The sequence below is a fragment of the Balaenoptera physalus genome, assembly GCF_965194825.1.
Source record: "Balaenoptera physalus genome assembly, chromosome: 16".
Classification (NCBI taxonomy): Eukaryota; Metazoa; Chordata; class Mammalia; order Artiodactyla; family Balaenopteridae; genus Balaenoptera; species Balaenoptera physalus.
In genome coordinates this window covers 88,882,885-88,897,011 of record NC_138898.1, presented here as the reverse complement: position 1 = coordinate 88,897,011, position 14,127 = coordinate 88,882,885, and positions in this window count along the sequence as shown.

The window sequence follows — 14,127 nt, the reverse complement described above, 5'->3', positions numbered from 1 at the left end:
AGCCTGGCCAGACTAAACTGGCATCTCCACAGGTTGGTCCTTTAGGTCCGTCTTGGGGTGGGACCCCAAGCCCTGCTGGGGGCTCCAGCCCCAGGAGGACACAGGTGGGCCCCCCTGGTGGGGGGAAGCCTCTGAACTTGCCAGGTGCGTCTCCACAGGACACTTCAAGCCCCCTGCCCTCCCCAGCTCAGGCTCCTCCCCTGTTCATTTCTGGGGAGACCTCAGTGGAGGATACCCCAGACCTGGCTGGGCCCTGCTTCCTCCAGGGCCTCTGCCAGAATTGGGAAGGATGAGAGGTGACCTCCAGTGAACTTGGGGCTCATATCTCACACTGAAGTGTAAGGTAGGTGAGGCTACAAAGGGACCCCCGCCACTCTGGACTTCCTGGGGACCCTCTGGCCTCAGTTTCCCTCATTTGAGCGATGGACAGCTGGTCCCCTGGGCCGCAAGACTGTCTGATGGGGGAGGGGCTCTGAGACCTCTGGGGCAGCGAAAGGAGAAGGGAACAGATGGGGTCTCCCCAGGCAGAAGGAGGCCTGGAGAAGGGGCTCAGGCCTGGGAAGGGTGGGGTGGAGCTGAGCATTTGGCCTGAAGCCCCAGCCCTTTAGTGGGGCCCCTGAGCTTAACCAGGAGGAGGCTGGTTCTCTGTGAGGAGATGGGGGGAAGAGAAATTGCTCTCCTCTCCCCGCCCCCTCCCCCCAATCCAGGCCTGACCCCCAGAAGGGGAGGGGAAACCCACCTTCCAGGAACCTGGAACTAACTGGGCAAGCTGCTCTGAAAGCTTTACTATTACCATCATTATTGTTACTTTAAGAATTAAGAGAGGGACTTCCCTGGTGGTACAGTGGTTAAGAATCTGCCTGCCAATGCAGGGGACACGGGTTCGAGCCCTGGTCCAGGAAGATCCCACATGCCGCAGAGCAACTAAGCCCGTGTGCCACAACTACTGAGCCTGCACTCTAGAGCCCGCGAGCCACAACTACTGAGCCCACGTGCCACAACTATTGAAGCCCTCGCGCCTAGAGCCCGTGCTCCGCAACAGAAGAAGCCACCTCAATGAGAAGCCCATGCACTGCAACGAAGAGTAGTCCACGCTCACTGCAACTAGAGAAAGCCCGCGCACAGCAACGAAGACCTAATGCAGCCAAAAATAAATAAATAAAATAAATAAATTTATTAAAAAAAAAAAAGAATTAAGAGAATAGGGACTTCCCTGGTGGTCCAGCAGTTAAGACTCCTTACTCCCAATGCAGGGGCCGGGTTGGATCCCTGGTCAGGGAACTAGATCCTGCATGCCACAACTAAAGATCCCGTGTGCAGCAACTAAGACCCGGCGCAGCCAAATAAATAAATAAATAAATTTTAAAAAAGACGAGAATAAATACCTAGAGTATAAAGTCAAAGGGTGCCCCAGCCCCAGTCCTTCCCCCCAGAGGTAACACTGAAGTTACTTATACTCTTCCAGAAAATCTTATTTTTTATTTAAGGAATATAGCCCTTACTATGTGCCAGGTACAAAGCCCTTTATTACCTCATTTAGTCTTATGATGGGCTGAATTGTGTCCCCACCAAATTCATATGATGAGGTCCTAACTCCCAGTACCTCAGAATGTGATTGTTTGTGGAGATCGGGTATTTAAAGAGGTGATTAAAATTAAATGAGGTCATTGGGGTGGGCCCTACTCCAATATGACTGGTATCCTTATAAGAGGAGGGGATTAGGGACTTCCCTGGTGGCGCAGGGGTTAAGAATCCGCTGCCAATGCAGGGGACACGGGTTCGAGCCCTGGTCTGGGAAGATCGTACATGCCGCGGAGCATCTAAGCCTGTGCGCCACAACTACAGAGCCTGCACTCTAGAGCCAGTGTGCCGCAACTACTGAGCCTGTGCCTGTGCTCCACAACAAGAGAAGCCACCGCAATGAGAAGACTGCGCACCGCAAGGAAAAGTAGCACCCACTGGCCGCAAAGAGAGAAAAGTCTGCGTGCAGCAACGAAGACCCAATGCAGTCAAAAAAAAAAAAAAAAAAAAAAAGAGGAGAGGGGATTAGAACACAGACAGGCACAGAGGGATGACCATGTGAGGACAGAGGGAGAAAACAGCTGTCTGCAAGCCAAGGAGAGAGGCCCAGGAGACATCAACTCTGCTGATACCTTGATCTCAGACTTCTGGCTTCCAGAACTGTGAGCTAATATATGTTTTTGTTTAAGCCGCCCAGCCTGTGGTACTTTGTAACGGTGGCCCCAGGAAATTAATACAGACCTTATAACGGCCCCGCGTGGTAGGTAGTGTTGTTATTCCACTTATTGGTGCAGAAATTGAGGCACAGAGAGGTTAAGTAACTTGCTCAAGGTCACACACCCAGTTCGTGGTGCAACTGGAATTTTTATATAAAAACCTAACAGGTGGAAATGCAAATCAAAGTCAAAATGAGATACCACCTCACACCTGTCAGAATGGCTATTCTCCAAATGACAACAAATAACAAGTGTTGGAGAGAAATTTTAGAGAAAAGGGAAGCCTGGTGCACTGTTGGTGAGAATGTAAATTGGTGCAGCCACTATGGAAAACAGTATGGAGGGTCCTCAAAAAACTAAAAATAGAACTACCATATGATCCAGCAATCCCACTCCTGGGTATTTACCCAAAACAACACTAATTCGAGGGGCTTCCCTGATGGTGCAGTGGTTGGGAATCAGCCTGCCAGTGCAGGGGTCACGGGTTCGAGCCCTGGTCCGGGAAGATTCCCACATGCCGTGGAACAACTGGGCCCGTGAGCCACAGCTACTGAGCCCACGTGCCACAACTACTGAAGCTCGCACGCCTAGAGCCCGTGCTCCGCACCAAGAGAGGCCACCGCAATGAGAGGCCAGCACACCACACCGAAGAGTAGCCCCCGCTCGCCACAACTAGAGAAAGCCCGCGTGCAGCAACAAAGACCCAACGCAACCAAAAATAAATAAATAAATTTATTTTAACCCCCCCCCAAAAAAAACCCCACTAATTCGAAAAGATACATGTACCTCAACATGTACCTCAATGTTCATAGTAGCATTATTTATAATAGTCAAGATATAAAGACAACGTAAGTGCCCATCAATAGATGAATGGATAAAAATGGATAAAGAAGATGTGATACACACACACACACACACACACACACACACAAACACAAAATGAAATACTGCTCAGCCATAAAAAAGAATGAAATCTTGCCATTTGCGACAATGTGGCTGGGCCTAGAGGGTATTATGCTAAGTGAAATAAGTCAAAGACAAATACCATATGATTTCACTTATATGTGGAATCTAAAAAACAAAACAAATGAGCAAACATAACAAAACAAACAGACTCAGACACAGGGAACAAACAGGTGGTTGCCAGAAGGGAGGGATTGGGGGGACGAGTGAAATAGGTGCAGGGGACTTAGAGGTACAAACTTCCAGTTACAAAATAAGTATCACCAGAATGAAATGTACAGCATAGGGAATATAGTCAATAATATTGTAATAACTTTGTATGGTGACAGATGGTATCTAGACTTGTGGTGATCATTTTGTAACGTATGTAGTACATTAGTGTAATGCATACTATGTATACGTATAATCTAATGTACACTATGTTGTACACCTGAAACCAACATAACATTGTAAGTCAATTATGCTTCAATAAAAAAATCAACAAACATAACAGGACTTCCCTGGAGGTCCAGTGGTTAAGACTCCACGCTTCCACTGCAGGGGACGCGGGTTTAATCCCTGGTCGGGGAAGATCCCACATGCCGCACAGCACGGCCAAAAAAAAAAAAAAATCAACAAACATGACAAGTATGTACAGGCACACAGGCACTCAAAGTCATCAGTTCTCCCAGAAACAGATGGATACAAGCGTTCAGGCCAAGTGGCTACTTCGGAGGTGACCCGAGGACAGGGAGAGGAGGGGAGAAGGAACGCAGTGGCAGGGCAGCACCGTGGGCACCGGGCCCTGAACCCCTCTGGGTGGGTCAGGAGATCAGGACAACGCACTGCAGAGCCTTCCCTGAGGAGCAGGGACGCAGGCCTGTCACCACCAAACCTCTCCATCATGGTGGGCTGCTTTCCAGAACGCCGAGCTGTCCTCTGGACTTTCCCTGTGTGGACAGGACGGATGTGTGCCTGCAGCTGGGGGGCTGCTGGGCGGGGGGCAGAGGGTGGCGCCGGGGCTCGAAGGCAGCACCTCTGCTGCAGAGGGGGAGCCGAGGGGATATGTGAGGGGCACCGACATGGCTGCTACGGCCTATGTTGTCATACACTTATTATCATGACCCCTGTTGTATTTATTTTATTCCAATTAATTAATTAAATAACTTTTAATTGTGGTAAAATACACTAGCACAAAAGCTACCATCTTAACCATTTCTAATGGTTCAGTGGTGTTAGGAATATCCACATTGTTGTGCCATCATCAAATTGCCACCGTCATCTCCAGAACTAGTCATCTTGTAAAACTGATACTCTGTCCCCTTCCCCAGACCCTGGCACCCACCCTTATACTGTCTGTCTCTATGAATGTGATACTGTAGGGACCTCATCCAAGTGGAATCATACAGTATTTTTCCTTTTGTGACTGGCTTATTTCACTCAGCATAATGGCCTCAAAGTTCATCCATGCTGTAGCATGTGCCAGAATTTCCTTCCTTTTTAAGGCTGAATACTATTCCATTGTATTGATATGCCACATCTGTCAGTGGACATTTTGGTTGCTTCCATCTATTGACTATTGTGAATAATGCTGCTATGAACGTAGGTGTACAAGACCCTGCTTTCAATTCTTTTTTTTCTTTTTGGCTGCACGGCATGGCATATGGGATCTTAGTTCCCCGACCAGGGATCGAACCTATGCCCCCTGCAGAGGAAGTGTGGATTCTTAACCACTGGACTACCAGGGAAGTCCCCCTGCTTTCATTTCTTTTGGGCATAGACCCAGAAGTGGAATTGCTGGTTCATGTGGCCATTCTAATTTTAAGGTTTTGAGGAACTGCCATCATGTTTTCCATAGTGGCTGCACCATTTTACATTCCCACCAATGGTGCACGAGGGTTTTATTTTATTTTATTTATTTATTTATTTTTAAATGGTATCATGTCCTTTATTTATTTTTATTTATTTATTTATTTTATTTATGGCTGTGTTGGGTCTTCGTTTCTGTGCGAGGGCTTTCTCTAGTTGCGGCAAGTGGGGGCCACTCCTCATCGCGGTGCGCGGGCCTCTCACTATCGTGGCCTCTCTTGTTGCGGAGCACAGGCTCCAGACGTGCAGGCTCAGCAGTTGTGGCCCACGGGCCTAGTTGCTCCGCGGCATGTGGGATCCTCCCAGACCAGGGCCCAAACCCGTGTCCCCTGCATTGACAGGCAGACTCTCAACCACTGCGCCACCAGGGAAGCCCCTTATTTTATTTTTTGACACATGCAGCATATGTGTCCACTGCTCCGTCCCTTCACTTGTCACCTAACACATGCCAGTTTTCCTTATCTGCCCAGACAGATCTCATTCTGTCTTCTCACGCTCAGCCCTGTGACATCCTGTCTTATCTACCTCGTCCCCTGCTCATGGACATTCATATCCTTTCTCATCTGTCATGACTGGCACAAACACGGCTGAATGGAACAACGGTGGGTAGGAGCCTTTTTACACGTCTCTGGGGTAAATTCCTGGAAGGATTAAAATTCTTGGGTCACTTGACATTTTGATAGATGTAGTCTGATGGCCTCCCCAAAAGACCCTCCCCCCGGCCCCTGCCCAGCTGTGGGTGTTTCTTTACACTTTTCCCAACGTGGATGGAATTGCTCTTGAAGCTTCTTGCCAAGCTGAGAGGTGAGAACCCGGGTCCTACTGTGTGCCATCAGCACTGCGCTCCGGTTAGTCTGCTAACCGGGAATACAGGGCATCTGGCCCAGGGGGCTCCTGCCTGCTGGGCTTCCTCCTTTCCCAAAGCACCACTGGCAGATTTGAGGGGTGTAAATAAAAGCCTCGTACATCTCCCAGGGCTCCAGATAAAGTCTCATCAAAGAGCTGGTAACCGGGACTTCCCTGGTGGTGCAGTGGTTAAGAATCCGCCTGCCAATGCAGGGGACACGGGTTCGAGCCTTGGTCCGGGAAGATCCCACATGCCACAGAGCAACTAAGCCTGTGCACCACAACTACTGAGCCTGCTATCTACAGCCCGCGAGCCACAACTACCAAGCCCGTGTGCCACAACTACTGAAGCCTGCACACCTAGAGCCAGTGCCCTGCAACAAGAGAAGTCACTGAATAAGAAGGCAGTGCACCACAACTAAGAGTAGCCCCCGCTCGCTGCAACTAGAGAAAGCCCGTGTGCAGCAACAAAGACCCAACACAGTCAAAAATAAAAATAAAATAAATAAATTTATAAAAAAAAAAAGAAAAGAAAAAGAGCTGGTAACCAAGGAGGCCCTGGGTCCCTGCAGCTCCAGCTCCAGACGTGCTCAAGGGGGCTCCAAGGTGTCTGATGGCCAGCCAGTCCCCTCACTCACCTGGGCCAAGGTCCTCCCCACAAAGGCTGTCCTCTTTCAGGGTGTAGGCTGTGCCCTGTCTGGCTCGCTTCCCCTTCTGTTTATTTTTTTCACTCTTTTTTTTTGTGTTTCTTTGTTTTGGATAGTTTCTATTGCTGTCTTCAAGTTCAGTAACCTATTTTTTTTTTCTTTTTTCCCCTGTAGCATCTAATCTGTTATTAATTCCACCCACGGTATTTTTTTTTTTAAATATAAAACATTGTATAGTTTCATCTTTAGAAGTTTAATTTGGGTGGGTTTCCCCCTACCCTTTTTTTTTTTTTTTTTATCATGCTCATGTTTTCTTTTGCCTTCTTGAGGGAATCAATTTACATCTATTTATAATCGCTGCTTTTTTTTTTTTTTTAATTAATTTATTTTTTGGCTGTGTTGGGTCTTCGTTTCTGTGCGAGGGCTTTCTCTAGTTGCGGCGAGCGGGGGCCACTCTTCATTGCAGTGCGCAGGCCTCTCACTGTCGTGGCCTCTCTTGTTGCGGAGCACAGGCTCCAGACGCACAGGCTCAGTAGTTGTGGCTCACGGGCCTAGTTGCTCCGTGGCATGTGGGATCTTCCCAGACCAGGGCTCGAACCCGTGTCCCCTGCATTGGCAGGCGGACTCCCAACCACTGCGCCACCAGGGAAGCCCCTATAATAGCTGTTTTAATGTCCTTGTCTACTAACTGTATCTTCTTGTTTCTAGTGATTGATTTTCTTCCATCCTTAATATGGATTGTATTTTCCTGCTTCATTGCATGCCTTGTAATTTTTGATCGGATGACAGATATTTAGATTTTCATGTTGTTGTATGCTGGATTTCTTTTCTCTCTTTTAAAAAATATTTTAATTAATTAATTTTTGGCTGTGTCGGGTCTTAGTTGTGGCAGTTAGGCTTCTCTCTAGTTGTGGCATGTGGGCTACCTAGTGGTGGCATGCAGGCTCTCTAGTTGTGACGTGGGCTTAGTGGCCCTGTGGCATGTGGGATCTTAGTTCCCTGACCAGGGGTTGAACCTGCATCCCCTGCGTTGGAAGGCGGATTCTTAACCGCTGGACCACCAGGGAAGTCCGGATTTCTTTTCTTTTTTTGTGTTCTTTTAATGTCTGTTAGCTTCATATGTTTTTGCTCTGGGATGAAGTTAAAGTACTTGGAACAGCTTGATCATTTGGAGGCTTGCTTTTAAGTTTGGGGCCAGAGCAGTCCTTCAGCCTTTCACGCCCACTATGGCGGCGACACCTTTCTGAGAATTCTAGCCCTGACCCATGCACTGAGATTCTTTGCTCTGCTGTGGGTAACACGAACTATTCCCAGTGCTGTGTGGCCTTTGTGGGTCGTTTAGTCTGCTTCTTTCTGCTGGTTATTTCCTGGCCTGGCACCGGGTCCTCACATGCATTAACTCGTCAGTTGTCAGCTGAAGACAGAGGAGGCCCCTCTGCAGATCCCTAGAGTAGCTCTCCCCTCTTTTCTGCGCTTTTGCTCTGTGGATTCTCGGTCTCACCAAATTCTCAACTCTCCTCAACTCGGGGAGTCCGCTGGTCTCCGCCAGGGTTTCCTGTTCCTGTGCTGCAGCCTGGACAACTCTCCAGAAAGGAGGCTGGGAAATTGTAGAGTTCACTTCATTTGTTTCTCTTGTCTCAGGGGTCACTGACTTTGCTCCTGTTGTCCACTGTCTGAAGACTATTGTTTCATATATTTTGTCTGATTTTTTAGTTATTTAAGGGGGAAGGGTAAATCCAGTCATCCTTGTTACTCCACACGGCCAGAAGTGGTATTTCTCCCGTCCCTCCCTCCCCTTCCTTCTTCTTCTCCTTCTCCTTCTTTTTTTTAAATAACAGCTTTATTGTGTGATAATTCACATACCATAAATTCATCACCTCAAAATGAAAGACTGTAGGGACTTTCCTGGCGGTCCAGTGGTTAAGACTCCTCGCTCCAAATGCAGGGGGCACGCAGTCTTTTTTTTTGGCACGCACTCTTTAGCTGTCATCCCCTATCCCTCCATGGCCCCCTCCAACCCTAAGCAACCACTAATCTTCTTTTTGTCTATATAGGTTTGCTGATTCATATAAATGGAATCACACAGTCTGCAGCCTTTTGTGTTTGGCTTCCTTCACTTAGCGTAACGTTGTCAAGATTCATCCACATTGTTGGAGGTCTCAGGACTTCTTTCCTTTATGGCCAAATAATATCCCATTGTATGGATAGACCCCATTTTGTTTATCCATTCATCAGATGACGGACATTTGGATTGTTTCCACTTTTTGGCTATTTATGAATAACGCTAAATTATCATTGTATTAAACACATTCTAGGGAAACATCTCTGTAGATTTACAACACCAGCTCTTGATATCTGCACCATCAGGACACCTGTAAAATCCCAGCCCATTAGAGTGGGGAGGGCTTTTCAGGCTACCCAGCCAACCCCTCCACTTTACAGATGGGGGAATTGATGCTCCGGCTGGCAGGTGACTTGCCCACCACACCAGTAGTGGAAGGAACACTCACCCACATTTTCTGATTCTAAAAACAATGAAGGTAACATTTGTGTGGCTTCTGTGGGTCAGACTGCATCTTCACATACACTATCTCATTTGATGCCCTACATCTCCCTTCTGAGGTGGGTCTTTTTATCCTCATTTCACAGATTTCTTCTTCCAACAGTTATTGCCTGAGCATCCCAGACCCTGAACTGGTGCTGGAGATGTTGAGCTGGGCAGGATGGTGCTCCTGGGATTTCAGGGAGGCAGGCACCGTGGAAAATATTCCAAAGGTAGGGAATCAATCAAAGATGGTCAGTGCCTCATGAGGATAGAGGTCAGGGGACTGGGCTGTGTCTCAGAGGCAGGAAATGGCAGAGCTGGGTAGGAACGCCCAGCTTCAAGGTCGCTCTAGGCTTCCTTTTTGGCCTTACTCCCCATCAGAAGGGAGAGAAAGGCTATGTCTGTGGGGGAGGTGTCAGCTTCCCCGAGGTCTGAGGCTGTGAGCAGGCTTGGCCCCCAGGGTGCCTGGGACAGGGGCAGCCGGGCCTCCAGCAGGTCGCAGAGATGTGCCTCTGCCTGCAGAGTGCCCTTCCCTTGAGCTATGGGCATGTCTCCATCTTATAGAGACATTGACCCTTATAAGTCACGCGTTTCAGCATGTGAGGTGAAGCTGCCTTTGAAGACTGGGCAAGGACGCCTGGTGGAGGTGCATTCAGAGCCCTAACTCTGGGCTGTGTTCATTTTATTATCATAGCTTCGCTTTTGTTCCAATTTGGTTTTTCTGTTTGTTTTTATATCGTGTATTTTTGGTAAGTGGCCTTAAACACGATAGAAATGAGTAAAGAGGGGGAGGGGGGGAGAGAGAGAGACAAAGAGACAGAGAGGACCAGACTTGGGGCCAACAGAGAAAGGCGGGACAGAGCCACTTAAGAAGGCTGTGGCCACAGTCCCCCCCAGACGCCTCTTCCAGCTGTGAGAGGCGAGCCGCGCACAGGGGGCCGCAGGGCTTGGTTTGGGGCACGCTGGGCGCTGCGCGAGGTGGTTTGTGTGCGCTGGCCCCGGGGAGCCCTTGACAGCCCGCGCCCGTCGTGCTGGGGGGAAGCTCGGGCCGCGTGGGGCGAGGGGCCCTGGGAGGCCATCTCGGGGCTGCAGCCTCAGCCAAACCGCAGCAGGGCTCAAAGCTGCCCGCGGTGGTTTCTAGCCATTGCGCTCTCTTGCTCGGGGCGGGTTGGAGCTGGTGGAGCAGCGGCGGGGGAGGGGGCCGCTGGCCCCGGGGGGGGGGGAGGAGCTCGCTTGGGCCCTGGTGGGGGCTTGAAGGGGAGGGGAGAAGGGACAGCACCGGGTCTGCTACCCGACGCTCAGTAACCAGAGGGCCGGAGAGAGGGCTCGGCGGGGCAGGAGGCTCCTCCCCCTGTCGCCGCACCCCCTGGGTTTCCTCCCGCTTCCAGGCCGCCCCTCCGCCCGCCCGCTCTCTAAGCGAGCCCCTGAGGGCCCCGGCCTGGCCTGCTCGGCAGCCCCAGGCCTTCCGGATGCGTCTGCAAGAGCTCCTCCGCAGGCCTCCACGTGCCCGGGCCCGCGACTCCGCCAGAGCAGGACAGGCTCTGAGCGCCGCCGGGGGTCCTGCTGTCTCTCAGCCCGTCCCCAGGCGCCAGGTCCCTTTGGACTCTCTCCTCCTTCCTCCCAGATGTGCTGCCGCCGGAACTGCTCCAGAGGCTCTCTGCAGGCCCAACACTGATGAGATGATTGAAAATCCAGAGTCCCAGGAACCCCCGGAATCACGGGCCCAGGAACCTATTGACAAGCCCCAGGCGATGCAGAGGAGGAGCCAGGTTGGGCTCTTTCCGCACCCTCTTGGCTGGAGGCGCCTCCTCTCCGCCGCCTCCCCAGCCCACGGGAGGCTCCTGCTGCCGCTTCGGTTCCCGCGGTCTGCTGTTTTAGTGGCATGTTTTTCGTCACCACTGCTGGGGAGCCTGACAGCCCAAGACCACCCAGTTGAGTGGCGCCTTCCTGAGGCCCAGCCCAAGCCTGTACCATTTAGTGGCGCGTGCACAGGTGGCCACCGTGTTCAGGGCGTGGGGCATGGTCTCAGTGCCGCGAGGGTTTTATTTTTTATACAGCAGGTTCTTATTAGTCATCAATTTTATACACATCAGTGTACACATGTCAATCCCAATCGCCCAATTCATCACACCACCACCTCCACCCCCCCTCACCCCGCCGCTTTACCCCCTTGGTGTCCATACATTTGTTCTCTACATCTGTGTCTTAATTTCTGCCCTGCAAACCAGTTCATCTGTACCATTTTTCTAGGTTCCACATATATGCGTTAATATACAATATTTGTTTTTCTCTTTCTGACTTACTTCACTCTGTATGACAGTCTCTAGATCCATCCACGTCTCAACAAATGCCGCGAGGGTTTTAACTGGCACCTTCTAAGGCAAAGCCAACCCAAGCCAGTGATCAGTTCTGCCAAAACGATCAGTCCTTGCCAAAAATGTGCTGATGAAGGGAGAGGAACTGGTTCTCCAACATAATCCTAAAAGGGATGACACAGATGGGGATTTAGATGTGACCATTTCCCACCAGGGGTCATGGGAACAAAGGGCCAGCAGGCTGGGGAGGGTTGGCTGTGCACCAGCCTTCAGGAAAGAGATTTTAATAAGCCCAAAGAGAATGCTAACAGAGCCTGCAGCAAGAGGTTATAAAACAAGGAGCTAATTAAAAATCATGTTTCAGAAGCACTTGCTCATACGTACCTTGTTACTGCTCAAGATAGACTGAAAATCCGCACATCTGGCTTACTGGTTTTGTGAAGTACACCGTATATATCACAGAAAAAAAAAATACACTGAAAGGAAACACATCAAAATATTATTAGTAGTTACCTCTGGGTAACAAAGCACTTCTTTTTCTTTATACTTTTCTGTGTTTTCAATTTTTTTTTCATTTAAAAACATTTACAATTGGCAAATATATTTATTAAAAAAAGGCACTTTTTTAAGGATGGAAAAAATAAAAGTTTGGACATTACAATGACAAATGCTCCTGACCTAAAAGCAGTTTTACCTAAAGAAAGAGGTGAAAATACAAGTGATGCCTCCATGAGGTCCAATTACAGAGGGCATGTCTTAGGACAGCGGGGTGGACCATGGTCACAAAGATGTGCCAATGAGGGGCGAGAGCACAGCCAAAGGCTCTCACCTGTGGTGGGTTGACACAGCTTCGCAGGAGAAGAATCTGGCAAAGCTACTGAAATATACCTGGAGCAAAGGGAACCCTCCTACACTGTTGGCAGGAATGTAAATTGGTGCAGCTACTATGGAAAACAGTATGGAGGTTCCTTAAAAAACTTAAAATAGAGTTACCATATGATCCAGCAATCCCAGTCCTGGGGTTAGATCTAGAAAAGGCAAAAACTCTAATTCGAAAAGATACATGCACCCCAACATTCTTAGCAGCATAATTTACAATAGCCAAGACATGGAAGCAACCTGAGCGTCCATCGACAGATGAATGGATAAGGAAGATGTGGCACATATATACAATGGAATACTACTCAGCCATAAAAAAGAATGAAATAATGCCACTTGCAATAACATGGATGGACCTGGAGATTATCATACTAAGTGAAGTAAGTCAGACAGAAAGACAATCATATGATATCACTTATATGTGGAATCTAAAAAATAGTACAAATGAACTTATTTACAAAACAGAAACAGACTCACAGACACAGAAAACAAACTTATGGTTACCAAAGGGGAAGGCGGTGGGGGATAAATTGGGAGTATGGGATTAACAGATGCGTGCTACCATATATAAAATAGATAAACAAGAAGGATTTACTGTATAGCACAGGGAACTATGTTCAATAGCTTGTAAAAAAATATAATGGAAAAAATTAAAAAAAAAATCTAGATATATATATGTATAACCAGATCATTTTGCTGTACACCTGAAACTAACACAATATTGCAAATCGACTATACTTCAAAAAAAAAAAAAAATACACACACACCCCATCCTTTGATTCACAACTCCACTGCTGGAAATTTCTGTTGCAACATCAAAGGGAATGTTCACTGAGGTGTTGTGTGTGGTGGCAAGACATCGCAAGTATCCAAATTTTCTTTAATGGGGCAATGGTTGGATCACTTGTGGCAAATATATACAAAGAAATATCATGGAAGGCATAAAAGGCACAAATTAGAGGTATATTGACCCACAGACCTGGAGGGCACTCCATGATTGCAAAGAGAAAAAAGTGAGTTTCAGCCAAAAGTACGAAACCACTTTTGTAACAACAAAGGCCCAGAGCCCTGATAAGCAGGTGCATGTGGAAATGTGCTGGACGGCGAGTGGGGTAAAAGAGGGAGGAATGTGACTGTGGTTACTTGAATGGAGAATGGGAAAAAAAGATGGTAGCAGATTGCGGGAAAAAAACATTACTTATCTACTGATGGAAACTGTAGAATAGTCTATGATATTGCTGCAAATATGTAAATATGGAACATGTACAGGAACAAGAACTAGATGGCATGGGTATATTTAAAAATACACCGATTTAGAAGCTGGGAATGCAGGTAACTTTTGTCTTGGGTTTACTTCAGTACACCTTTTTCAGACGTGCAATTAAAAAAAAAAAAAGATGTCACTCAGTAAAAAGTTGCAAGTGGAGAAGAGGATAGCGTGTTTTCTCAACATCTGACCCCGAGTGCGCTGTGGTCCGCCGTGCTCAGGGTACCCTCCAGGCCTGGCAGGTGGCAGTTTGAGCCCGAGCGTGCTGTGATCCACCTGTGCCCAGGGTACCCTCCAGGCCTGGCAGGTGGCAGGAAGTGTGTGGAAGGGGGTGTACCTGCAGCTTCTCTGCCTAGGGGCTCCGTGTTCTCAGGACTGGCCTCCTGTCTGAATGAGGCTTCTCCCTTTTGCATCCATCTCCAGGGCCGAGTCAGTGGCTTGCTGCAGGGGCCTGGAAGAGGGGCTGACCATACTTTCTTGAAGGGGATTCTGTACTGAAAAACAAATAAAAAAATCCCTTTGTGCCCAACCCAACCTGGGCAGCCACCCAGGCAGGGTTAGCGTAATGGATCACCTGACC